Source organism: Oncorhynchus masou, chromosome 22, assembly GCF_036934945.1.
Source record: "Oncorhynchus masou masou isolate Uvic2021 chromosome 22, UVic_Omas_1.1, whole genome shotgun sequence".
NCBI lineage: Eukaryota > Metazoa > Chordata > Actinopteri > Salmoniformes > Salmonidae > Oncorhynchus > Oncorhynchus masou.
In genome coordinates, this window is record NC_088233.1 from 9,170 (window position 1) to 36,188 (window position 27,019).

The 27,019-nt window shown below is 45.1% G+C and overlaps 1 pseudogene; it reads right to left on the reverse strand.

The window, feature by feature from the left end:
• Window positions 1–447: 447 nt before the first annotated feature.
• LOC135509752 (sodium/potassium/calcium exchanger 1-like) overlaps window positions 448–27,019 on the reverse strand; it is a 66,604-nt pseudogene continuing 40,032 nt past the window's right edge.

The window sequence follows — 27,019 nt, forward strand, 5'->3', positions numbered from 1 at the left end:
TTATTTAGTCTGCCTGGGAGCAAGACATCCTGGTCCGTGACTGGGCTGGATTTCTTCCTGTAGTCCGTGATTGACTGTAGACCCTGCCACATGCCTCTTGTGTCTGAGCCATTGAATTGGGATTCTACTTTGTCTCTGTACTGACGCTTAGCTTGTTTGATAGCCTTACGGAGGGAATAGCTGCATTGTTTGTATTCAGTCATGTTACCAGACACCTTGCCCTGATTGAAAGCAGTGGTTCGCGCTTTCAGTTTCACATGAATGCTGCCATCAATCCAAGGTTTCTGGTTAGGGAATGTTTTAATCATTGCTATGGGAACGACATCTTCAACGCACGTTCTAATGAACTCGCACACCGAATCAGCGTATTCGTCAATGTTGGTGTTATTTGACGCAATAGGAAACATGTCCCAGTCCACGTGATGGAAGCAGTCTTGGAGTGTGGAGTCAGCTTGGTCGGACCAGCGTGACAGACCTCAGCGTGGGGAGCAGCTTTTGTCTGTAGGCAGCTATCAGCAAAAATGGGAGTCGTGGGTCGCTTTCGAAAGGGGGGGGGCAGGGCCTTATATGCTTCGCGGAAGTTAGAGGCACAGTGATCCAAGGTTTTTCCCTTCGTTGCGCAATCGATATGCTGATAAATTTAGGAGTCTTGTTTTCAGATTAGCCTTATTTAAAATCCCCAGCAACGATTGATGCAGCCTCCGGATAAATGGTTTCCAGTTTGCAAAAGAGTTAAATAAAGTTACGTTCAGAGCCATCGATGTGTCTGCTTGGGGATATATAATGGCCTGTGATTATAATCGAAGAGAATTCTCTTGGTAGGTAATGCGGTCTACATTTGATTGTGAGGAATTCTACAAATCAGGTGAACAGAAGGATTTGAGTTCCTGTATGTTTCTTTCATCATATACAGGGTATTGCGGTGCAGAGTCAATGTGGAGGTGATATACAGAGTCAATGTGGAGGCTATATACAGGTATTACGGTACAGAGTCAATGTGGAGGCGATATACAGAGTCAATGTGGAGGCGATACAGAGTCAATGTGGAGGCGATATACAGAGTCAATGTGAGGCGATATACAGAGTCAATGTGGAGCGATATACAGAGTCAATGTGGAGGCTATATACAGAGTCAATTGGAGGCTATATACAGAGTCAATGTGGAGGCAATGTGGAGGCTATATACAGGGTATTACGGTACAGAGTCAATGTGGAGGCTATATACAGAGTCAATTTGGAGGCTATATACAGGGAGGTACCGGTACAGAGTCAATGTGGAGGCTACAGAGTATACAGGGGGTACTGGTACAGAGTCAATGTGGAGGCTATATACAGGGGTACTGGTACAGAGTCAATGTGGAGGCTATATACAGGGGTACTGGTACAGAGTCAGTGTGGAGAGTCAATGTGGAGGATATATATACAGGGTACTGGTACAGAGTCAGTGTGGAGGCTATATACAGGGGGTGAGGTGGAAGAATCATAATTAGTTGGGTAACATAGATAATTCCTATCTGCATAATATGCTGATATGAGATACTTATTAGAATGTGTCCCTTTGGACTCTGGTGTTGGCCGTTGCACTTCTTCCCTCAGCTGGGACTCAGTCACCTGGGGCCCAGAGGTCAGGCTTGTCTTTCACATGTTCCTGGTGCTATGCAGAATATCATTCTTAAACCACGTGAAGGGAGGGTGTGATTAATGGGGAACCAATTACTGGATTCCACAATGTCTGTGCGCCAGTCACTCCCTCCTTTGGCCTTGGGGGAGATAAGGTCTGAGACTAGATGTGTGGGGTAGTGTCTGGAGTTGACGTTTTTGTGCTATGAAGTACCAGGAACGAGATTAGAACCTCGTCTTAAGGGCCAAACTGAACGATAATTTATAGCGAATGCTATCTGGCTACGGGATACTCCTTTCTCGTTTAAAAAGTCTCCCCTTGTGACTCATTCTATGTATATGTTGTTCGTCAAGTAGGTTGAAAGGGGTGTATCCTGGCTCTCAAAGACCTTTGTACTTTTGTCTTGGGGCTTTTCAACGGATCGTCAGAAACGGCGATTCGTCAAAATGCCATCACTATTGCAAAGCTCTCATTATTATAGCTTTAGTTGAATTATAACTGACTTGTGTGATCAGTTTGTTTCTCCTCATTTAATAGTAAAGAAGTGAACTATCACAGGGGGCAAATAGTCTGAGTAGCCATTTTAAGAGGTGTTCAGGAGTCTTTTGGAGTCATTCTAGGGGTATCAATCTGTCTCTGTAACTGATGTGAAACGGCTAGCTTAGTTAGCGTGCGGGCGGGCTAAATAGCGGTTCAATCGGTGATGTCACTTGCTCTGAGACCTTGAAGTAGTAGTTCCCCTTGCTCTGCAAGGCCTGCGGCTTTTGTGGAGCGATGGGTAACGATGCTTCGTGGGTGACTGTTGTTGATGTGTGCAGAGGGTCCCTGGTTCGCTCCCGGGTATGGGCGAGGGGACGGTCTAAAGTTATTCTGTATCTACTCTTTCAATTCAGGGTAAATTAGCAATAATTGCCATATGTAAGAGGGAACATAGTCATACTCTATTGTGTACAGACCTGGACAAAGACAAAACCAGAGTTGGAATGGATTTTCATGTATGATTTCATGGTCCAAGGCTCTCCTACAGCAGAATGCTTTTATCCAGAGGATAACAGCTCCACCTGCTGGCAGGTAGCAGTAACCTCTCCTACAGCAGAATGATTTTATCCAGAGGATAACAGCTCCACCTGCTGGCAGGTAGTAGTAACCTCTCCTACAGCAGAACATTTTTATCCAGAGGACAACAGCTCCACCTGCTGGCAGCAGTAACCTCTCCTACAGCAGAATGATTTTATCCAGAGGATAACAGCTCCACCTGCTGGCAGGTAGCAGTAACCTCTCCTACAGCAGAATGATTTTATCCAGAGGACAACAGCTCCACCTGCTGGCAGGTAGCAGTAACCTCTCCTACAGCAGAATGATTTTATCCAGAGGACAACAGCCCCACCTGCTGGCAGGTAGCAGTAACCTCTCCTACAGCAGAATGATTTTATCCAGAGGACAACAGCTCCACCTGCTGGCAGGTAGCAGTAACCTCTCCTACAGCAGAATGATTTTATCCAGAGGACAACAGCTCCACCTGCTGGCAGGTAGCAGTAACCTCTCCTACAGCAGAATGATTTTATCCAGAGGACAACAGCTCCACCTGCTGGCAGGTAGCAGTAACCTCTCCTACAGCAGAATGATTTTATCCAGAGGACAACAGCTCCATCTGCTGGCAGGTAGCAGTAACCTCTCCTACAGCAGAATGATTTTATCCAGAGGACAACAGCCCCACCTGCTGGCAGGTAGCAGTAACCTCTCCTACAGCAGAATGATTTTATCCAGAGGACAACAGCTCCACCTGCTGGCAGGTAGCAGTAACCTCTCCTACAGCAGAATGATTTTATCCAGAGGACAACAGCTCCACCTGCTGGCAGGTAGCAGTAACCTCTCCTACAGCAGAATGATTTTATCCAGAGGACAACAGCTCCACCTGCTGGCAGGTAGCAGTAACCTCTCCTACAGCAGAATGATTTTATCCAGAGGATAACAGCTCCATCTGCTAGCAGGTAGCAGTAACCTCTCCTACAGAATGATTTTATCCAGAGGACCCAGGACCTCAAACCCAAACACACGTAACCGCCTTTCAGCGTTTTACCCAGTTGCACCACCTAGTGGAGACACTTCAGACTTTGTCTTACAGATCCTCATCTGCTCCACACTGAGTGAACAAAACATTAGGAACAACTTCCTAATATTGAGTTGTCCCCCCACTCTCCTTCAGAACAGCCTCAATTGTGTCCAGTTGGCTGGAACTGATGAGTGTGAAATCCTGCAGCGCTGCAGTTCTTAACTCCCCAACTGTCAGCTAAATATTTTGTTTCACCCTTTGAATGGCACACATACAATTCATGTCTCCATTGTCTCATGGGTTAAAAGACCTTTACCCTGTCTCCTCCCCTTATCTACACTGATTGAAGAGGATTTATAACAGTTGACATCAATAAGGGATCTCTTCACCTGGTCTTTCACCTGGTCAGTCTACGTCATGGAAAGAGCAGGTGTTCTTAATGTTTTGTGCTCTGTATATCCACCACCTCGGCATCAGAACTCCTCATTCCTTTGTGTCCAGCTCACCTTTAGGTATGTCTGTCGTTGCTGTCCCCATGGCAATGCCGTTTAGAAAGGTTGCCTTTTCTTTTTAAACTTCACTGCAAACAAGACAAGCAGACTGTATTTAAGAGAATAACTCACTCGTCTGCAGTAAAATGACTTTGATGAATGGAATCTTAATGCAACTACTTGATCATTAGCAACACATTACTCTACGTGACAGTCTGAAGACGCACTACTCTACGTGACAGTCTGAAGACGCACTACTCTACGTGACAGTCTGAAGACGCACTACTCTACGTGACAGTCTGAAGACACATTACTCTACGTGACAGTCTGAAGACGCACTACTCTACGTGACAGTCTGAAGACACATTACTGTACGTGACAGTCTGAAGACACACTACGTGACAGTCTGAAGACACATTACTCTGCGTGACAGTCTGAAGACACATTACTCTACGTGACAGTCTGAAGACACACTACTCTACGTGACAGTCTGAAGACGCACTACTCTACGTGACAGTCTGAAGACGCACTACTCTACGTGACAGTCTGAAGACGCACTACTCTACGTGACAGTCTGAAGACGCATTACTCTACGTGACAGTCTGAAGACGCATTACTCTACGTGACAGTCTGAAGACACACTACTCTACGTGACAGTCTGAAGACACATTACTCTACGTGACAGTCTGAAGACGCACTACTCTACGTGACAGTCTGAAGACACATTACTCTACGTGACAGTCTGAAGACGCATTACTCTACGTGACAGTCTGAAGACGCATTACTCTACGTGAGTCTGAAGACGCATTACTCTACGTGAGTCTGAAGACGCATTACTCTACGTGACAGTCTGAAGACGCACTACTCTACGTGACAGTCTGAAGACGCACTACTCTACGTGACAGTCTGAAGACGCACTACTCTACGTGACAGTCTGAAGACGCACTACTCTACGTGACAGTCTGAAGACACACTACGTGACAGTCTGAAGACACACTACGTGACAATCTGAAGACACATTACTCTACGTGACAGTCTGAAGACACATTACTCTACGTGACAGTCTGAAGACACACTACTCTACGTGACAGTCTGAAGACACATTACTCTACGTGACAGTCTGAAGACACATTACTCTACGTGACAGTCTGAAGACGCACTACTCTACGTGACAGTCTGAAGACGCACTACTCTACGTGACAGTCTGAAGACACACTACGTGACAGTCTGAAGACACACTACGTGACAATCTGAAGACACATTACTCTACGTGACAGTCTGAAGACACATTACTCTACGTGACAGTCTGAAGACGCACTACTCTACGTGACAGTCTGAAGACACACTACTCTACGTGACAGTCTGAAGACGCACTAATGTACGTGACAGTCTGAAGACACACTACTCTACGTGACAGTCTGAAGACGCACTAATGTACGTGACAGTCTGAAGACGCACTACTCTACGTGACAGTCTGAAGACGCACTAATGTACGTGACAGTCTGAAGACGCACTTCTCTACGTGACAGTCTGAAGACGCACTAATGTACGTGACAGTCTGAAGACGCACTAATGTACGTGACAGTCTGAAGACACACTACTCTACGTGACAGTCTGAAGACGCACTAATGTACGTGACAGTCTGAAGACGCACTACTCTACGTGACAGTCTGAAGACGCACTACTCTACGTGACAGTCTGAAGACGCACTACTCTACGTGACAGTCTGAAGACGCACTAATGTACGTGACAGTCTGAAGACGCACTAATGTACGTGACAGTCTGAAGACGCACTAATGTACGTGACAGTCTGAAGACGCACTACTCTACGTGACAGTCTGAAGACACACTACTCTACGTGACAGTCTGAAGACGCACTAATGTACGTGACAGTCTGAAGACGCACTACTCTACGTGACAGTCTGAAGACACACTACGTGACAGTCTGAAGACACATTACTCTACGTGACAGTCTGAAGACACACTACGTGACAGTCTGAAGACGCACTACTCTACGTGACAGTCTGAAGACACATTACTCTACGTGACAGTCTGAAGACGCACTACTCTACGTGACAGTCTGAAGACGCACTACTCTACGTGACAGTCTGAAGACGCACTACTACGTGACAGTCTGAAGACACATTACTCTACGTGACAGTCTGAAGACACACTACGTGACAGTCTGAAGACACATTACTCTACGTGACAGTCTGAAGACACACTACTCTACGTGACAGTCTGAAGACACATTACTCTACGTGACAGTCTGAAGACACACTACGTGACAGTCTGAAGACACATTACTCTACGTGAAAGTCTGAAGACACATTACTCTACGTGACAGTCTGAAGACACACTACTCTACGTGACAGTCTGAAGACGCACTACTCTACGTGACAGTCTGAAGACACATTACTCTACGTGACAGTCTGAAGACGCACTACTCTACGTGACAGTCTGAAGACGCACTACTCTACGTGACAGTCTGAAGACGCACTACTCTACGTGACAGTCTGAAGACGCACTACTCTACGTGACAGTCTGAAGACACATTACTCTACGTGACAGTCTGAAGACACATTACTCTACGTGACAGTCTGAAGACACACTACGTGACAGTCTGAAGACACATTACTCTACGTGAAAGTCTGAAGACACATTACTCTACGTGACAGTCTGAAGACGCACTACTCTACGTGACAGTCTGAAGACGCACTACTCTACGTGACAGTCTGAAGACGCACTACTCTACGTGACAGTCTGAAGACACATTACTCTACGTGACAGTCTGAAGACACACTACGTGACAGTCTGAAGACACATTACTCTACGTGAAAGTCTGAAGACACATTACTCTACGTGACAGTCTGAAGACACACTACTCTACGTGACAGTCTGAAGACGCACTACTCTACGTGACAGTCTGAAGACGCACTACTCTACGTGACAGTCTGAAGACGCACTACTCTACGTGACAGTCTGAAGACACACTACTCTACGTGACAGTCTGAAGACACACTACTCTACGTGACAGTCTGAAGACACACTACGTGACAGTCTGAAGACGCACTACTCTACGTGACAGTCTGAAGACACATTACTCTACGTGACAGTCTGAAGACACATTACTCTACGTGACAGTCTGAAGACGCACTACTCTACGTGACAGTCTGAAGACGCACTACTCTACGTGAGTCTGAAGACACACTACGTGACAGTCTGAAGACGCACTACTCTACGTGACAGTCTGAAGAAGCACTACTCTACGTGACAGTCTAAAGACGCACTACTCTACGTGACAGTCTGAAGACGCACTACTCTACGTGACAGTCTGAAGACGCATTACTCTACGTGACAGTCTGAAGACACATTACTCTACGTGACAGTCTGAAGACACACTACGTGACAGTCTGAAGACACATTACTCTACGTGAAAGTCTGAAGACACATTACTACGTGACAGTCTGAAGACACACTACGTGACAGTCTGAAGACGCACTACTCTACGTGACAGTCTGAAGACGCATTACTCTACGTGACAGTCTGAAGACGCACTACTCTACGTGACAGTCTGAAGACGCACTACTCTACGTGACAGTCTGAAGACGCACTACTCTACGTGACAGTCTGAAGACGCACTACTCTACGTGACAGTCTGAAGACACATTACTCTACGTGACAGTCTGAAGACGCACTACTCTACGTGACAGTCTGAAGACGCTTTACTCTACGTGACAGTCTGAAGACGCACTACTCTACGTGACAGTCTGAAGACGCACTACTCTACGTGACAGTCTGAAGACACACTACTCTACGTGACAGTCTGAAGACGCACTACTCTTACGTGACAGTCTGAAGACACACTACTCTACGTGACAGTCTGAAGACGCACTAATGTACGTGACAGTCTGAAGACGCACTACTCTACGTGACAGTCTGAAGACGCACTAATGTACGTGACAGTCTGAAGACGCACTTCTACGTGACAGTCTGAAGACGCACTAATGTACGTGACAGTCTGAAGACGCACTAATGTACGTGACAGTCTGAAGACACACTACTCTACGTGACAGTCTGAAGACGCACTAATGTACGTGACAGTCTGAAGACGCACTACTCTACGTGACAGTCTGAAGACGCACTACTCTACGTGACAGTCTGAAGACGCACTACTCTACGTGACAGTCTGAAGACGCACTAATGTACGTGACAGTCTGAAGACGCACTAATGTACGTGACAGTCTGAAGACGCACTACTCTACGTGACAGTCTGAAGACACACTACTCTACGTGACAGTCTGAAGACGCACTAATGTACGTGACAGTCTGAAGACGCACTACTCTACGTGACAGTCTGAAGACGCACTACTCTACGTGACAGTCTGAAGACGCACTAATGTACGTGACAGTCTGAAGACGCACTACTCTACGTGACAGTCTGAAGACGCACTAATGTACGTGACAGTCTGAAGACGCACTACTTACGTGACAGTCTGAAGACGCACTACTCTACGTGACAGTCTGAAGACACATTACTCTACGTGACAGTCTGAAGACGCACTACTTACGTGACATTCTGAAGACGCACTACTCTACGTGACAGTCTGAAGACGCACTACTCTACGTGACAGTCTGAAGACGCACTACTCTACGTGACAGTCTGAAGACGCACTACTCTACGTGACAGTCTGAAGACGCACTACTCTACGTGACAGTCTGAAGACGCACTACTCTACGTGACAGTCTGAAGACGCACTACTCTACGTGACAGTCTGAAGACGCACTACTCTACGTGACAGTCTGAAGACGCACTACTCTACGTGACAGTCTGAAGACGCACTACTCTACGTGACAGTCTGAAGACGCACTACTCTACGTGAGTCTGAAGACACACTACGTGACAGTCTGAAGACGCACTAATGTACGTGACAGTCTGAAGACGCACTACTCTACGTGACAGTCTGAAGACGCACTAATGTACGTGACAGTCTGAAGACGCACTAATGTACGTGACAGTCTGAAGACGCACTACTCTACGTGACAGTCTGAAGACACACTACTCTACGTGACAGTCTGAAGACGCACTAATGTACGTGACAGTCTGAAGACGCACTACTCTACGTGACAGTCTGAAGACGCACTACTCTACGTGACAGTCTGAAGACGCACTAATGTACGTGACAGTCTGAAGACGCACTACTCTACGTGACAGTCTGAAGACGCACTAATGTACGTGACAGTCTGAAGACGCACTACTCTACGTGACAGTCTGAAGACGCACTACTTACGTGACAGTCTGAAGACACATTACTCTACGTGACAGTCTGGAAGACGCACTACTCTACGTGACATTCTGAAGACGCACTACTCTACGTGACAGTCTGAAGACGCACTACTCTACGTGACAGTCTGAAGACGCACTACTCTACGTGACAGTCTGAAGACGCACTACTCTACGTGACAGTCTGAAGACGCACTACTCTACGTGACAGTCTGAAGACGCTCTACTCTACGTGACAGTCTGAAGACGCACTACTCTACGTGACAGTCTGAAGACGCACTACTCTACGTGACAGTCTGAAGACGCACTAGTCTACGTGACAGTCTGAAGACGCACTACTCTACGTGACAGTCTGAAGACGCACTACTCTACGTGAGTCTGAAGACACACTACGTGACAGTCTGAAGACGCACTAATGTACGTGACAGTCTGAAGACGCACTACTCTACGTGACAGTCTGAAGACACATTACTCTACGTGACAGTCTGAAGACGCACTACTCTACGTGACATTCTGAAGACGCACTACTCTACGTGACAGTCTGAAGACGCATTACTCTACGTGACAGTCTGTTGACACATTACTTACGTGACAGTCTGAAGACGCACTACTCTACGTGACAGTCTGAAGACGCACTACTCTACGTGACAGTCTGAAGACGCATTACTCTACGTGACAGTCTGAAGACGCCCTACTCTACGTGACAGTCTGAAGACGCACTACTCTACGTGACAGTCTGAAGACGCACTACTCTACGTGAGTCTGAAGACGCATTACTCTACGTGACAGTCTGAAGACGCATTACTCTACGTGACAGTCTGAAGACGCACTACTCTACGTGACAGTCTGAAGACGCACTACTCTACGTGACAGTCTGAAGACGCATTGTATTTATAAAGCCTTTCTTACATCAGCCGATGTCACAAAGTGCTGTACAGAAACCCAGCCAAAAACCCCAAACAGCAAGTAATGTAGAATTGCTTACATTGACTGCTGTGCGGTTTGTTGCTAATCTTACTTTGCTACCAGCCAACTTTATGGTTTTCACTTTTCAATTATCGTTTATATTTGTAGTTTTTCCCTCACTCAACTTTTTCACTCCGGACGCTTTATCTGGCCATGGTTCGTCAGGACCTCCACCAGCCAAAGCTAAGTAGTAACATTAACGTGATGCCTTTTAATTGCAGTCGCTGTACTCATAATATACAGGAGAACGATCGCCTTGCGGCTAAGATAGCTGTGCTGCAAGCCCAGCTTCAGACGCAATCGTTAGGCAAGGGTCATTTCAGTGTAGGAAAGGATGAAACAGCGTCTGTGCCACCAGTAAGTACAGATGATAACGTTAGTATAAATCCCTCGCATGGTCCCCGCAGCCAGACATTTTTCTCATGGTTTCTGGAGGGAAATGCTGTAGGAATGCTCAACCGGTGTCACTCATTCAGCTGACAGAAACTTTCAACCTGTTTTCCCCATTAAGCAGCGAGTGGAGTTTGCTACTAGCACAGTCAGTGTAGTCAGCTCAGCGATCCCCATTGAGACCGTGTCTGTGCCTCGACCAAGGTTGGGCAAAACGAAACATGGCGGTGTTCGCCTTAGCAATCTCACTGGAATAAAGACCTTCATTCCTGTCATTATTGAAAGAGATTGTGATACCTCACATCTCAAAATAGGGCTTCTTAATGTTAGATCCCTCACTTCCAAGGATGTCATAGTCAATGAAGTAATTACTGATCATAATCTTAATGTGATTGGCCTGACTGAAACATGCCTTAAACCGGATGAATTTACTGTGTTAAGAGGCCTCACCTCCTTGTTACACTAGTGACCATATCCCCTGTGCATCCCGCAAAGGCGGGGGTGTTGCTAACATTTACAATAGCAAATTTAAATTTACCAAAAAAATGACGTTTTCGTCTTCTGAGCTTCGAGTCATGAAATCTATGCAGCCTACTCAATCCCCTTTTATAGCTACTTTTTACAGTCCTCCTGGGCCATATACAGCGTTCCTCACTGAGTTCCCTGAATTCCTATCCGACCTTGTAGTCATGGCAGATAATATTCTAATTTTTGGTGACTTTAATATTCACATGGGAAAGTCCATAGACCCACTCCAAAAGGCTTTCGGAGCCATCATCGACTCAGTGGGTTTTGTCCAACATGTCTCTGGACCATGTCTCTGGACCTACTCACTGTCACAGTCATACTCTGGACCTAGTTTTGTCTCGTGGAATAAATGTTGTGGTTCTTAATGTTTTTCCTCATAATCCTGGACTATCCGACCACCATTTTATTACGTTTGCAATCGCAACAAACAATCTGCTCAGACCCCAACCAAGGAGCATCAAAAGTCATGCTACACATTCTCAGACAACACAAAGATTCCTAGATGCCCTTCCAGACTCCTTCCGGAGTCTCAGGACACTGTGGCCCTATCCGACAATACCCCGGGACAGGGACAAACAGGCAGGATATAACCCCACCCACCCACCCACTTTGCGAAAGCACAGCCCTCACACAACTGGAGGGATATCAACAGACCACCAACTTACTACCTGAGACAAGGCTGAGTATAGCCCACGAAGATCTCCTCCACCACACAAGCCTGAGGGGACGCAAACTGGATAGAAAGATCATTTTTTCCAGATTTTTGCAATGTTACGAAGAATCCAAAAATTGTCTGTGAAAAATTATTGATATGTTTGTCAAAAGAGAGATCACGGTCCAGAGTAATGCAGAGGTCCTTCACAGTTTTATTTGAGACGACTGTGCAACCCTCAAGATTAATTGTCAGATCCAACAGTAGAACTCTTTATTTCTTGGGATCTAGAACTCGCGTCTCTATTTTGTCTGTTTAAAAGTAAAACATTTCCTGTCATCCACTTTGTTATGTCTGAAACACAGGCTTTCAGGGTAAGACATTTTATGTGTGTGTGTGTGTGTGTGTGTGTGTGTGTGTGTGTGTGTGTGTGTGTGTGTGTGTGTGTGTGTGTGTGTGTGTGTGTGTGTGTGTGTGTGTGTGAATATATGTATATACACACACATTTGCAATAATGTATAAAAAACTATTTTTGCTTTGTCATTAGGGGGCAGATTGAGGTGATGAGGGAAATCTGTTTTTTAATCCATTTCAGAATAAGGCTGTAATATAAGAAAAAGATGTCAAGGGGTCTGAATACTTTCCAAAGTATAGGGAAAACAATAGTGGTCCTAAAATGTATCCTTGAGGAATGCCGAAATGTAAAATTGATTTGTCAGGTGACAAATCATTTACAGAGACAAACTGATATCTTTCCGACAGATAAGATCTAAACCAGGCCAGAACATGTCCGTGTAGACCAATTTGGGTTTCCAATCTCTCCAAAATAATGTGGTGATTGATGGTATCAAAAGCAGCACTAAGGTCTGGGAGCACGAGGACAGATGCAAAGCCTCAGTCTGACGCCATTAAAAGGTAATATATCACCTACACATGTGCAGTCTCAGTGCTATGATGGGGTCTAAAACCAGACTGAAGCATTTTTATTTGTCTTCAGGAAGGCAGTGAGTTGCTGCGCAACAGCTTTTATATTTTTTTTGAGAGGATTGGGAGATTCGATATATGTCGATAGTTTAAAAAAAACATTTTCTGGGTCAAGGTTGGGCTTTTTCAGGAGAGGCTTTATCACTGCCACTTTTAACGAGCTTGGTCCACATCTGGTGGATATTGGAGCCGTTTATTATGGTCAACATACAAGGGCCAAGCACAGGAAGCAGCTCTATCAGTAGTTTAGTTGGAATAGGGTCCCTATCTGAGCGCTGGTGGTCTACTGTACTGCTGTATGGATAATCAAGGGATTGAGATTACATCAAATCAAATTATATTTGTCACATGCGCCGAATACAACAGTGAAATGCTTACTTACAAGCCCTTAACTGACAATACAGTTTAGAAGAAAATAGAAAAATAACAAATAGTTAAAGTGCAACAATAAAATAACAGTAACAAGGCTATTTTCAGGCTGTTACGGTACAGAGTCAATGTGGAGGCTATATACAGGGTATTACGGTACAGAGTCAATGTGGAGGCTATATACAGGGTATTACGGTACAGAGTCAATGTGGAGGCTATATACAGGGTATTACGGTACAGAGTCAATGTGGAGGCTATATACAGGGGTACTGGTACAGAGTCAATGTGGAGGCTATATACAGGGTGTTACGGTACAGAGTCAATGTGGAGGCTATATACAGGGTGTTACGGTACAGAGTCAATGTGGAGGCTATATACAGGGTATTACGGTACAGAGTAAATGTGGAGACTATATACAGGGTATTACGGTACAGAGTCAATGTGGAGGCTATATACAGGGTATTACGGTACAGAGTCAATGTGGAGGCTATATACAGGGTGTTACGGTACAGAGTCAATGTGGAGGCTATATACAGGGTATTACGGTACAGAGTCAATGTGGAGGCTATATACAGGGTGTTACGGTACAGAGTCAATGTGGAGGCTATATACAGGGGTACTGGTACAGAGTCAATGTGGAGGCTATATACAGGGTATTACGGTACAGAGTCAATGTGGAGGCTATATACAGGGTATTACGGTACAGAGTCAATGTGGAGGCTATATACAGGGGTACTGGTACAGAGTCAATGTGGAGGCTATATACAGGGTATTACGGTACAGAGTCAATGTGGAGGCTATATACAGGGTATTATGGTACAGAGTCAATGTGGAGGCTATATACAGGGTATTACGGTACAGAGTCAATGTGGAGGCTATATACAGGGGTACTGGTACAGAGTCAATGTGGAGGCTATATACAGGGTATTACGGTACAGAGTCAATGTGGAGGCTATATACAGGGTATTATGGTACAGAGTCAATGTGGAGGCTATATACAGGGTATTACGGTACAGAGTCAATGTGGAGGCTATATACAGGGGGTACTGGTACAGAGTCAATGTGGAGGCTATATACAGGGTATTACGGTACAGAGTCAATGTGGAGGCTATATACAGGGTATTACGGTACAGAGTTAATGTGGAGGCTATATACAGGGTATTACGGTACAGAGTCAATGTGGAGGCTATATACAGGGTATTACGGTACAGAGTCAATGTGGAGGCTATATACAGGGGGTACTGGTACAGAGTCAATGTGGAGGCTATATACAGGGTATTACGGTACAGAGTCAATGTGGAGGCTATATACAGGGTATTACGGTACAGAGTCAATGTGGAGGCTATATACAGGGGGTACTGGTACAGAGTCAATGTGGAGGCTATATACAGGGTATTATGGTACAGAGTCAATGTGGAGCCTATATACAGGGTATTACGGTACAGAGTCAATGTGGAGGCTATATACAGGGTATTACGGTACAGAGTCAATGTGGAGGCTATATACAGGGTATTACGGTACAGAGTCAATGTGGAGGCTATATACAGGGGGTATTACGGTACAGAGTTAATGTGGAGGCTATATACAGGGTATTACGGTACAGAGTCAATGTAGAGGCTATATACAGGGTATTACGGTACAGAGTCAATGTGGAGGCTATATACAGGGGTACTGGTACAGAGTCAATGTGGAGGCTATATACAGGGTATTACGGTACAGAGTCAATGTGGAGGCTATATACAGGGTATTACGGTACAGAGTCAATGTGGAGGCTATATACAGGGGTACTGGTACAGAGTCAATGTGGAGGCTATATACAGGGTATTATGGTACAGAGTCAATGTGGAGCCTATATACAGGGTATTACGGTACAGAGTCAATGTGGAGGCTATATACAGGGTATTACGGTACAGAGTCAATGTGGAGGCTATATACAGGGTATTACGGTACAGAGTCAATGTGGAGGCTATATACAGGGTGTTATGGTACAGAGTCAATGTGGAGGCTATATACAGGGTATTATGGTACAGAGTCAATGTGGAGCCTATATACAGGGGGTACTGGTACAGAGTCAATGTGGAGGCTATATACAGGGGTACTGGTACAGAGTCAATGTGGAGGCTATATACAGGGGGGTACTGGTACAGAGTCAATGTGGAGGCTATATACAGGGTATTATGGTACAGAGTCAATGTGGAGCCTATATACAGGGTATTATGGTACAGAGTCAATGTGGAGCCTATATACAGGGTATTACGGTACAGAGTCAATGTGGAGCCTATATACAGGGTATTACGGTACAGAGTCAATGTGGAGGCTATATACAGGGTATTACGGTACAGAGTCAATGTGGAGCCTATATACAGGGGTACTGGTACAGAGTCAATGTGGAGGCTATATACAGGGTATTATGGTACAGAGTCAATGTGGAGGCTATATACAGGGTATTACGGTACAGAGTCAATGTGGAGGCTATATACAGGGTATTACGGTACAGAGTCAATGTGGAGGCTATATACAGGGTGTTACGGTACAGAGTCAGTGTGGAGGCTATATACAGGGTATTACGGTACAGAGTCAATGTGGAGGCTATATACAGTGGGTACCGGTACAGAGTCAATGTGGAGGCTATATACAGGGTATTACGGTACAGAGTCAATGTGGAGGCTATATAGTCATGTGGGGTATTACGGTACAGAGTCAATGTGGAGGCTATATACAGGGTATTACGGTACAGAGTCAATGTGGAGGCTATATACAGGGTGTTATGGTACAGAGTCAATGTGGAGGCTATATACAGGGTATTATGGTACAGAGTCAATGTGGAGCCTATATACAGGGGTACTGGTACAGAGTCAATGTGGAGGCTATATACAGGGGGTACTGGTACAGAGTCAATGTGGAGGCTATATACAGGGGTACTGGTACAGAGTCAATGTGGAGGCTATATACAGGGTATTATGGTACAGAGTCAATGTGGAGCCTATATACAGGGTATTATGGTACAGAGTCAATGTGGAGCCTATATACAGGGTATTACGGTACAGAGTCAATGTGGAGCCTATATACAGGGTATTACGGTACAGAGTCAATGTGGAGGCTATATACAGGGTATATACAGGGTATTATGGTACAGAGTCAATGTGGAGGCTATATACAGGGGGTAGTCTGGTACAGAGTCAATGTGGAGGCTATATACAGGGTATTATGGTACAGAGTCAATGTGGAGCCTATATACACGGTATTACGGTACAGAGTCAATGTGGAGAGTCAATGTGGAGGCTATATACAGGGTATTACGGTACAGAGTCAATGTGGAGACTATATACAGGGGGTACCGGTACAGAGTCAATGTGGAGGCTATATACAGGGTATTACGGTACAGAGTCAATGTGGAGGCTATATACAGTGGGTACCGGTACAGAGTCAATGTGGAGGCTATATACAGGGGTGCCGGTTAGTCGAGGTAATTTAGATAATATGTACATCTAGGTAGAGGTAAAGTGACAATGCATAGATAATAAACAGAGAAGTGCAGGGGGGGGGGGATCAATGCAAATAGTCCCGGTAGCCATTTGATTAGCTTGTGGGTAGAAGCTGTTAAGAAGCCTTTTGGACCTAGACTTGGCGCTCCGGTACCGATTGCCGTGTGGTACCAGAGAGAACAGTCTATGACTAGTGTGACTGGAGTCCATTTCTAGGGATTTCCTCTGACACCGCTTGGTATAGAGGTCCGAAAGCATGGCAGGAATCTTGGCCCCAGTGATGCACTGGACTGTACGTACTACCCTCTATAGTGCCTTGCGGTCGGAGGCCGAGCAGTTGCCATACCAGGCGGTGATGCAACCAGTCAGGATGCTCTCTGGTGCAGCTGTATAACATTTTGAGGATCTGAGGACCCGTGACAATACTTTTCAGTCTCCTGAGGGGGAATAGGCATTGTTGTGCCCTCTTCATAACTGTCTTGGTGTGTTTGGACCATGATAGTTCGTTGAAGCTCTCAACCTGCTCTACTACAACCCCGTCGATGAGAATGGGGGCGTGCTCGGCCTAAGTGATGCATATACATCCCCAACCACCCATACTCATCCCCAACCACCCATACTCATCCCCAACCACCCATACTCATCCCCAACCACCCATACACATCCCCAACCACCCATACACATCCCCAACCACCCATACTCATCCCCAACCACCCATACTCATCCCCAACCACCCATACTCATCCCCAACCACACATACTCATCCCCAACCACCCATACACATCCCCAACCACCCATACTCATCCCCAACCACCCATACTCATCCCCAACCACCCATACTCATCCCCAACCACCCATACTCATCCCCAACCACCCATACTCATCCCCAACCACCCATACACATCCCCAACCACCCATACTCATCCCCAACCACCCATGCACATCCACAACCACCCATACACATCCTCAACAATCAATACTCATCCCCAACCACCCATACACATCCCCAAACACACACACACACACACACACACACACACACACACACACACACACACACACACACACACACACACACACACACACACACACACACATCCCCAACCACCACAATATCCCCAACCACCACAATATCCCCAAACACCCATACACATCGTCTACCAACCAAAGTGTTAGTTTTGTCTGTGTTACTGGATAGTGTTTCCTGTGTTGTGTTTGCTGTTTCACTATTCTGATGTGGATCCTGATTGTCTGGTTGTGTCCCAAGTGTTAACCTATTCCCTACCTAGTGTATGTCAGATGTAGTGCACTGTTTAGGGAATAGGGTGCCATTTCTGTCCCTATGTGACCACTTGTCTACTATACTGTAGTGCTGTATGAATGAGAGCCTTGTTGACAGGCATTAATCTGCTTAGGACCAATCTGGATTTAGTGCTAGCCAAAGCTTAACGTGGAACACTTTGATAATTAATCACACTGACTGACAAAGGCACTCCGTCTATATCAACAGGTTTCACTGTTTTGGTATGGGTCAGAGTAAACAAATATCATACTACAGTATATACTGTTTAATGTTAATATAGAAACATTATAAGAAGTTATCATAATATTGATAGCTGTAGTGGCAGGTACAAAGTCATTTCTTATGCCACTTTTAAATTGACATAGGTTACCCAGAAAGCTAAACTGTTTACAACACATTTAAAATGTGTCCAAAAATAAACACAGTCTATTTGAAATATTTCAAATACTTATTGCATGTGATTAAGACTGCTTGGAGTGAAAGATAAGGGATTTGGCAACAATTCAATTGGGTCCATTGCACCAGACAATCTCAGTCAAGCCCAGCAAAACTATTTGAAGTGATGTGTGATAGTTGTGATAGTATTTGAACTCAGGTCTGTTGTCTTTTCTAGAAGGTAACCTACTGTTTCCCAGGGGGTCTAGTGTGTGAATCATCAGCTTGTACATGGTGTTCCTCATGGTGGAGTTGTGAAGAGAGGCTGAACTTCCTCCTCTCTGGAGGACAGGCTTCAACTGGGGGGGAGAACAAGAGAGAGAGAGAGGGGTGAGACCGAGAGAGAGAGAGAGATAGAGATAGAGGGGGGGAGAGAGAGAGAGAGAGAGAGAGGTGAGATCAAGAGAGGGAGGGGTAAGATCAAGAGAGAGAGAGAGAGAGAGGGAGGGGTAAGATCAAGAGACAGAGAGGGAGGGGTGAGATCAAGAGACAGAGAGAGAGAGAGAGAGAGGGAGGGGTGAGATCAAGAGAGAGAGAGAGAGGGAGGGGTGAGAGGGAGGGGTGCTCAAAAGAAAAAGACATCAGAAATATAGTGTTCCTCAAACAAACTTTCATGTGCAATATGTTGTAGCGTAAGTTCAGCATGTGTGGTGTTCAGTAAGTGTGGTGATCAGTAAGTGTGGTGTTCAGCAAGTGTGGTGTTCAGCAAGTGTGGTGTTCAGCAAGTGTGGTGTTCAGCAAGTGTGGTGTTCAACAAGTGTGGTGTTCAGTAAGTGTGGTGTTCAGTATATACAGTGGGACAAAAAAAGTATTTAGTCAGCCACCAATTGTGCAAGTTCTCCCACTTAAAAAGATGAGAGAGGCCTGTAATTGTTATCATAGGTACACTTCAACTATGACAGACAAAATGAGGAAAACAAATCCAGAAAATCACATTGTAGGATTTTTAATGAATTTATTTGCAAAATATGGTGGAAAATAAGTATTTGGTCACCTACAAACAAGCAAGATTTCTGGCTCTCACAGACCTGTAACTTCTTCTTTAAGAGGCTCCTCTGTCCTCCACTCGTTACCTGTATTAATGGCACCTGTTTGAACTTGTTATCAGTATAAAAGACACCTGTCCACAACCTCAAACAGTCACACACCAAACTCCACTATGGCCAAGACCAAAGAGCTGTCAAAGGACACCAGAAACAAAATTGTAGACCTGCACCAGGCTGGGAAGACTGCATCTGCAATAGGTAAGCAGCTTGGTTTGAAGAAATCAACTGTGGGAGCAATTTTTAGGAAATGAAAGACATACAAGACCACTGATAATCTCCCTCGATCTGGGGCTCCACGCAAGATCTCACCCTGTGGGATCAAAATGATCACAAGAACGGTGAGCAAAAATCCCAGAACAACACGGGGGGACCTAGTGTATGACCTGCATAGAGCTGGGACCAAAGTAACAAAGCCTACCACCAGTACATGTCCAGGCCCATCTGAAGTTTGCTAGAGAGCATTTGGATGATCCAGAAGAAGATTGGGAGAATGTCATATGGTCAGATGAAACCAAAAACTCAACTGCTGAGTTGCATCATGGAAACGTCATGATTTTGGGCTGTTTTTCTGCAAAGGAACCAGGACGACTGATCCGTGTAAAGGAAAGAATGAATGGGGCCAAGTATCGTGAGATTTTGAGTGAAAACCTCCTTCCATCAGCAAGGGCATTGAAGATGAAACGTGGCTGGGTCTTTCAGCATGACAATGATCCCAAACACATCGCCCGGGCAACGTAAGAAGCATTTCAAGGTCCTGGAGTTGCCTAGCCAGTCCCCAGATCACAATAATGAAACTTCTGATTCATTATATATCAGCAGGGGTCTAACAACTCCATATGATTCATTATATATCAGCAGGAGTCTAACAACTCCATATGATTCATTATATATCAGCAGGAGTCGAACAACTCCATATGATTCATTATATATCAGCAGGGGTCTAACAACTCCATATGATTCATTATATATCAGCAGGAGTCTAACAACTCCATATGATTCATTATATATCAGCAGGGGTCTAACAACTCCATCTGATTCATTATATATAAGCAGGAGTCTAACAACTCCATATGATTCATTATATATCAGCAGGAGTCTAACAACTCCATCTGATTCATTATATATCAGCAGGAGTCTAACAACTCCATATGATTCATTATATATCAGCAGGGGTCTAACAACTCCATATGATTCATTATATATCAGCAGGGTCTAACAACTCCATATGATTCATTATATATCAGCAGGGGTCTAACAACTCCATCTGATTCATTATATATAAGCAGGAGTCTAACAACTCCATATGATTCATTATATATCAGCAGGAGTCTAACAACTCCATCTGATTCATTATATATCAGCAGGAGTCTAACAACTCCATATGATTCATTATATATCAGCAGGGGTCTAACAACTCCATATGATTCATTATATATCAGCAGGAGACTAACAACTCAATCTGATTCTGATTCAATATCTATAAGCAGGAGTCTAACCTGTTACACTGTACCTTTAGATAACCATTTAGGGGTGGTAGACATTAACCGTTACACAATACCTCAGATAACCCTTTAGGGGTGGTAGACTGGAACCGTTACACAGTACCTCAGATAACCCTTTAGGGGTGGTAGACATTAACCGTTACACAGTACCTCAGATAACCCTTTAGGGGTGGTAGACTGCAACCATTACACAATACCTCAGATAACCCTTTAGGGGTGGTAGACTGGAACCGTTACACAGTACCTCAGATAACCCTTTAGGGGTGGTAGACTGCAACTGTTACACAGTACCTCAGATAACCCTTTAGGGGTGGTAGACTGTAACCGTTACACAATACCTCAGATAACCCTTTGGTGGTGGTAGACTGCAACCGTTACACAGTACCTCAGATAACCCTTTAGGGGTGGTAGATATTAACCGTTACACAATACCTCAGATAACCCTTTGGTGGTGGTAGACTGCAACCATTACACAGTACCTCAGATAACCCTTTAGGGGTGGTAGACTGCAACCGTTACACAATACCTCAGATAACCCTTTAGGGGTGGTAGACTGCAACCGTTACACAATACCTCAGATAACCCATTAGGGGTGGTAGACATTAACCGTTACACAATACCTCAGATAACCCTTTAGGGGTGGTAGACTGCAACCGTTACACAATACCTCAGATAACCCTTTAGGGGTGGTAGACATTAACCGTTACACAATACCTCAGATAACCCTTTAGGGGTGGTAGACATTAACCGTTACACAATACCTCAGATAACCCTTTAGGGGTGGTAGACTGTTACACAATACCTCAGTAACTGTTACACAATACCTCAGATAACCCTTTAGGGGTGGTAGACATTAACTGTTACACAATACCTCAGATAACCCTTTAGGGGTGGTAGACTGCAACCATTACACAGTACCTCAGATAACCCTTTAGGGGTGGTAGACTGCAACCGTTACACAATACCTCAGATAACCCTTTAGGGGTGGTAGACTGCAACCATTACACAATACCTCAGATAACCCTTTAGGGGTGGTAGACTGCAACCGTTACACAATACCTCAGATAACCCTTTAGGGGTGGTAGACTGCAACCATTACACAATACCTCAGATAACCCTTTAGGGGTGGTAGACTGCAACTGTTACACAATACCTCAGATAACCCTTTAGGGGTGGTAGACTGCAACCATTACACAATACCTCAGATAACCCTTTAGGGGTGGTAGACTGCAACCGTTACACAATACCTCAGATAACCCTTTAGGGGTGGTAGACTGCAACCATTACACAATACCTCAGATAACCCTTTAGGGGTGGTAGACTGCAACCGTTACACAATACCTCAGATAACCCTTTAGGGTGGTAGACTGCAACCATTACACAATACCTCAGATAACCCTTTAGGGGTGGTAGACTGCAACCGTTACACAATACCTCAGATAACCCTTTAGGGTGGTAGACTGCAACCGTTACACAATAACCTTTAGGGGTGGTAGATAACCCTTTAGGGGTGGTAGACTGCAACCATTACACAATACCTCAGATAACCCTTTAGGGGTGGTAGACTGCAACCGTTACACAATACCTCAGATAACCCTTTAGGGGTGGTAGACTGCAACCGTTACACAATACCTCAGATAACCCTTTAGGGGTGGTAGACTGCAACCATTACACAATACCTCAGATAACCCTTTAGGGGTAGTAGCCATTAACCGTTACACAATACCTCAGATAACCCTTTAGGGGTGGTAGACTGCAACCATTACACAATACCTCAGATAACCCTTTAGGGGTGGTAGACTGCAACCATTACACAATACCTCAGATAACCCTTTAGGGGTGGTAGACTGCAACCATTACACAATACCTCAGATAACCCTTTAGGGGTGGTGGACTGCAACCGTTACACAGTACCTCAGATAACCCTTTAGGGGTGGTAGACTGCAACCGTTACACAATACCTCAGATAACCCTTTAGGGGTGGTAGACTTAACCATTACACAATACCTCAGATAACCCTTTAGGGGTGGTAGACTGCAACCGTTACACAGTACCTCAGATAACCCTTTAGGGGTGGTAGACTGCAACCATTACACAATACCTCAGATAACCCTTTAGGGGTGGTAGACTGCAACCGTTACACAATACCTCAGATAACCCTTTAGGGGTGGTAGACTGCAACCGTTACACAATACCTCAGATAACCCTTTAGGGGTGGTAGACTGCAACCATTACACAATACCTCATAACCCTTTAGGGGTGGTAGACTGCAACCGTTACACAATACCTCAGATAACCCTTTAGGGGTGGTAGACTGCAACCATTACACAATACCTCAGATAACCCTTTAGGGGTGGTAGACTTAACCATTACACAATACCTCAGATAACCCTTTAGGGGTGGTAGACTTAACCATTACACAATACCTCAGATAACCCTTTAGGGGTGGTAGACTGCAACCGTTACACAATACCTCAGATAACCCTTTAGGGGTGGTAGACTGCAACCGTTACACAGTACCTCAGATAACCCTTTAGGGGTGGTAGACTGCAACCGTTACACAATACCTCAGATAACCCTTTAGGGGTGGTAGACTGCAACCATTACACAATACCTCAGATAACCCTTTAGGGGTGGTAGACTGCAACCGTTACACAATACCTCAGATAACCCTTTAGGGGTGGTAGACTGCAACCGTTACACAATACCTCAGATAACCCTTTAGGGGTGGTAGACTGCAACCATTACACAATACCTCAGATAACCCTTTAGGGGTGGTAGACTGCAACCGTTACACAATACCTCAGATAACCCTTTAGGGGTGGTAGACTGCAACCGTTACACAATACCTCAGATAACCCTTTAGGGGTGGTAGACTGCAACCATTACACAATACCTCATATCCCTTTAGGGGTGGTAGACTGCAACCGTTACACAATACCTCAGATAACCCTTTAGGGGTGGTAGACTGCAACCATTACACAATACCTCAGATAACCCTTTAGGGGTGGTAGACTGCAACCGTTACACAATACCTCAGATAACCCTTTAGGGGTGGTAGACTGCAACCATTACACAATACCTCAGATAACCCTTTAGGGGTGGTAGACTGCAACCATTACACAATCCCTCAGTTAACCCTTTAGGGGTGGTAGACTGCAACCGTTACACAATACCTCAGATAACCCTTTATAACCCTTTAGGGGTGGTAGACTGCAACCATTACACAGTACCTCAGATAACCCTTTAGGGGTGGTAGACTGCAACCATTACACAATACCTCAGATAACCCTTTAGGGGTGGTAGACTGCAACCGTTACACAGTACCTCAGATAACCCTTTAGGGGTGGTAGACTGCAACCATTACACAATACCTCAGATAACCCTTTAGGGGTGGTAGACTGCAACCGTTACACAATACCTCAGATAACCCTTTAGGGGTGGTAGACTGCAACCGTTACACAATACCTCAGATAACCCTTTAGGGGTGGTAGACTGCAACCATTACACAATACCTCAGATAACCCTTTAGGGGTGGTAGACTGCAACCGTTACACAATACCTCAGATAACCCTTTAGGGGTGGTAGACTGCAACCATTACACAATACCTCAGATAACCCTTTAGGGGTGGTAGACTGCAACCGTTACACAATACCTCAGATAACCCTTTAGGGGTGGTAGACTGCAACCGTTACACAATACCTCAGATAACCCTTTAGGGGTGGTAGACTGCAACCATTACACAATACCTCAGATAACCCTTTAGGGGTGGTAACTGGAACCATTACACAATACCTCATAACCCTTTAGGGGTGGTAGACTGCAACCGTTACACAATACCTCAGATAACCCTTTAGGGGTGGTAGACTGCAACCGTTACACAATACCTCAGATAACCCTTTAGGGGTGGTATAGACTGCAACCATTACACAATACCTCAGATAACCCTTTAGGGGTGGTAGACTGGAACCGTTACACAATACCTCAGATAACCCTTTAGGGGTGGTAGACTGCAACCGTTACACAATACCTCAGATATCCCTTTAGGGGTGGTAGACTGCAACCATTACACAATACCTCAGATAACCCTTTAGGGGTGGTAGACTGGAACCGTTACACAATACCTCAGATAACCCTTTAGGGGTGGTAGACTGCAACCGTTACACAATACCTCAGATAACCCTTTAGGGGTGGTAGACTGCAACCATTACACAATACCTCATAACCCTTTAGGGGTGGTAGACTGCAACCGTTACACAATACCTCAGATAACCCTTTAGGGGTGGTAGACTGCAACCGTTACACAATACCTCAGATAACCCTTTAGGGGTGGTAGACTGCAACCATTACACAATACCTCATAACCCTTTAGGGGTGGTAGACTGCAACCGTTACACAATACCTCAGATAACCCTTTAGGGGTGGTAGACTGCAACCGTTACACAATACCTCAGATAACCCTTTAGGGGTGGTAGACTGCAACCATTACACAATACCTCAGATAACCCTTTAGGGGTGGTAGACTGCAACCGTTACACAATACCTCAGATAACCCTTTAGGGGTGGTAGACTGCAAACCACCTCAGATAACACAACCGTTACACAATACCTCAGATAACCCTTTAGGGGTGGTAGACTGCAACCGTTACACAATACCTCATAACCCTTTAGGGGTGGTAGACTGCAACCATTACACAATCCCTCAGATAACCCTTTAGGGGTGGTAGACTTAACCGTTACACAATACCTCAGATAACCCTTTAGGGGTGGTAGACTGCAACCATTACACAATACCTCAGATAACCCTTTAGGGGTGGTAGACATTAACCATTACACAATACCTCAGATAACCCTTTAGGGTGGTAGACTGCAACCGTTACACAATACCTCAGATAACCCTTTAGGGGTGGTAGACATTAACCATTACACAATACCTCAGATAACCCTTTAGGGGTGGTAGACTTAACCATTACACAATACCTCAGATAACCCTTTAGGGGTGGTAGACTGCAACCATTACACAGTACCTCAGATAACCCTTTAGGGGTGGTAGACTGCAACCGTTACACAATACCTCAGATAACCCTTTAGGGGTGGTAGACTGCAACCATTACACAATACCTCAGATAACCCTTTAGGGGTGGTAGACTGCAACCGTTACACAATACCTCAGATAACCCTTTAGGGGTGGTAGACTGCAACCATTACACAATACCTCATATCCCTTTAGGGGTGGTAGACTGCAACCGTTACACAATACCTCAGATAACCCTTTAGGGGTGGTAGACTGCAACCGTTACACAATACCTCAGATAACCCTTTAGGGGTGGTAGACTGCAATCGTTACACAATACCTCAGATAACCCTTTAGGGGTGGTAGACATTAACCGTTACACAATACCTCAGATAACCATTTAGGGGTGGTAGACTGCAACCATTACACAATCCCTCAGTTAACCCTTTAGGGGTGGTAGACTGCAACCGTTACACAATACCTCATAACCCTTTAGGGGTGGTAGACTGCAACCATTACACAATACCTCAGATTACCCTTTAGGGGTGGTAGACATTAACCGTTACACAATACCTCAGATAACCCTTTAGGGGTGGTAGACTGCAACCGTTACACAATACCTCAGATAACCCTTTAGGGGTGGTAGACATTAACCATTACACAATACCTCAGATAACCCTTTAGGGGTGGTAGACTGCAACCGTTACACAATACCTCAGATAACCCTTTAGGGGTGGTAGACTGCAACCATTACACAGTACCTCAGATAACCCTTTAGGGGTGGTAGACTGCAACCGTTACACAATACCTCAGATAACCCTTTAGGGGTGGTAGACTGCAACCATTACACAATACCTCAGATAAACCTTTAGGGGTGGTAGACTGCAACCGTTAC